The 2,779-nt window shown below is 31.5% G+C and overlaps 1 pseudogene; it reads right to left on the bottom strand.

Annotated features, from left to right (window-relative positions):
- Positions 1–2,006: 2,006 nt before the first annotated feature.
- LOC127905277 (small nucleolar RNA R71) lies at positions 2,007–2,117 on the bottom strand (annotated as a pseudogene).
- Between the last annotated feature and the right edge of the window lie 662 nt (positions 2,118–2,779).

The raw sequence follows: 2,779 nt of genomic DNA, 5'->3' as shown, positions 1-2,779 counted from the left end.
CAGCAGCCAATAATGTCAAAAACCAGCCACCAAATCAATGGTTGGCCACCAACTATTTTCTTAGTCCACCAATCAATAGTTCTGAATCTTAGCCTATAAAAGGAGGCATTTGCCATGTATTTAGATATATTATTTTTCAGATCAAAATCATGTTCTTGTTTTCTCTCTTTATATCTTTGTAATGTTCAAGTTTTCTTTCATGTTATATTAATCTCTTGTTTATGCTTTTTCATTTCCTTTCCTATAATTAGTTAACTTATATCATGTTTATGTTCTTATGTTGTTTATTTATGTTTTTCTTCTTCATTATGTTTAGCTAAGTTAATTATGTCAAGGTGAAAAGGTTTTACTAATGGTGTTAGAATATGTATAATATAAACTCAACATGGACTTTAATGTTTATATTCAAGAAAAATTGTTATTAGCATGTCTTATCTTTTTATCTTAATAATCCTTAATACCTTGCTTGTTAAATGGTTAATCTAGATTTGTGTTGTATAACACTTGGTACATCAAATGCTTGATCCTTCATAGTTTTCGGCCGACATCGTTGTTATGATAGGAACTTGATTTGTTGTTAACATAAGCTAGCAACATGAATGCCTGATGATATTTATAAGTATGGTGTTACTTAGACAAGATAATTAATATGATCATGTTAATACTTTATAATGAGCCATTAATGATAAATCATCCGATTAGAACCTCCTTTGTGTGTGGTTTCTAGTTGAGTAATAAAAAGAGTTTATATTATATTTATTTGAAATACCATTAGTGAATTCTCTAACCTTGACATTTGTTTTTATCATTGTTTAATCCTTACATTAATCTCCCATCTCAAAGTTCTCATTAATTTCTTCCTCTTCTTCTTTTTATTATTATTACTACTACTACTACTACTACTACTACTACTACTACTATTAATATTATTACTATTATTATTATTATTATTATTATTATTATTATTATTATTATTTACATTCTTGTTATATGTTATGTACGTTAAGTATGCTCTGTGTTTGATCAAGGATCCTGACATTGTTGGTCTTGCCTTATTCATTCACATCAGAAATCTGTTTATATTATATAATATATCTCTTTGATCTTTTCATAAAATCAGTATATAGGCTGGAAACCTGTGACCCGATCTTTTAGATCATTCTCAGGTATAACAACGCCACGTACTGAGTATTATTATTATTATTATTATTATTATTATTACTATTATTATTATTATTGTTATTATTGTTGTTGTTGTTGTTGTTGCATTGTTATTTATAATTTATACAATTAACCTCTCTGTGGTTCGACCCCGGTCTTGCCGGGTTATTTATTACTTCGACACTCCTGCACTTGGGAGAAGACATCAATCTTTTGGTCGTGTCAAGTTTTTGGCGCCGTTGCCGGGGAGGTAAGTATTGTATCAATTTTATATTTCTTTTATTTTCTTTTGTTTTTTACTTTTATTTGTTTTTCTAATTTTGTTCCTTTTCTTTTTCTTTTTATTTTTCTTTTCTTTTCTTTTGCACTTGCATGAGAGTTTGGACACGTACATTAAGTGGTAGACTTTCTAGGAAATCCTCATTTTCTTTACAAAACATGGCCGAAGAAGATAACCAGTCAATTCATAATGAGAATAATGAGAATAATCATGTGAGAACACTTAGAGATCACATGAATCCAACAAGAACAAGTGCACCATCATGTATAGTTTTTCCTCTTGATGCTTCTCATTTTAATTTTAAGCCAGGTATTATTCAACTTTTACCCACTTTTCATGGCTTAGAATTAGAAAATCCATATTTGCATTTAAGAGAATTTGAAGAAGTTTGTAACACCTATAATGACTTAAATTGTAGCATGAACACCATCAGATTAAAGCTTTTTCCTTTTTCATTAAAAGATAAAGCTAAAACATGGCTACAAAATATTAGGTCAGGATCCATTCGTGCTTGGGATGAAATGCAACAACAATTTTTAAAGAAGTTTTTTCCATCTCACAGAACAAACTCTTTCAAAAGACAAATCACCACTTTCACTCAAAAACCAGGAGAAACATTTTACAAGTGTTGGGATAGATATAAAGACTTGCTTAATACCTGTCCTCATCATGGTTTTGAAACATGGAGATTGGTCTCACAATTTTATGAAGGGTTAACACCTAAAGATAGACAAATGGTGGAATTGATGTGCAATGGAACTTTTGAAGATAAAGACCCTGATGAAGCAATGGAGTACCTAGACTTGCTAGCTGAAAATGCTCAAAATTGGGACACCACAGGTACGTGTGAGGCACCAGGTAAAACTCAACCTCATACATCTAATGGAGGCATGTACAACCTTAGGGAAGATCATGACCTCCAAGCCAAATTTGCATCTTTAGCTAGAAAAGTTGAGGCACTAGAATTAAAAAAGAGTGGTCAAATAAAATCTGTTCAAGAAATTATGTGTCAAATTTGTGAAACTAATGAACACTCAACCAATGATTGTCCAACTTTGCCTTCTTTTAAGGAGTGTCTCCATGAACAAGCCAATGTTTTAAATAGTTTCCAAAGGCCAAGTCATAACCCATACTCGCAAACGTACAACCCTGGTTGGAGAAATCATCCAAATTTCAGTTGGAAGAGTGGTAACAATAATGCACAAACTTCACAGCCACCATTTCAAGCACAACATAATTTTCAAAATTCTCATGGATATGCACCTCCTTATATTCCCCCTCCTAGAAGAAATCTTGAGGAAACACTGCATGCATTCATTGAAAAGCAAGAGACAATCA

This window comes from Populus trichocarpa, chromosome 4 (assembly GCF_000002775.5).
Source record: "Populus trichocarpa isolate Nisqually-1 chromosome 4, P.trichocarpa_v4.1, whole genome shotgun sequence".
In the NCBI taxonomy this organism is placed as follows: domain Eukaryota; kingdom Viridiplantae; phylum Streptophyta; class Magnoliopsida; order Malpighiales; family Salicaceae; genus Populus; species Populus trichocarpa.
This window is presented reverse-complemented; position numbering and strand designations above follow the sequence as displayed.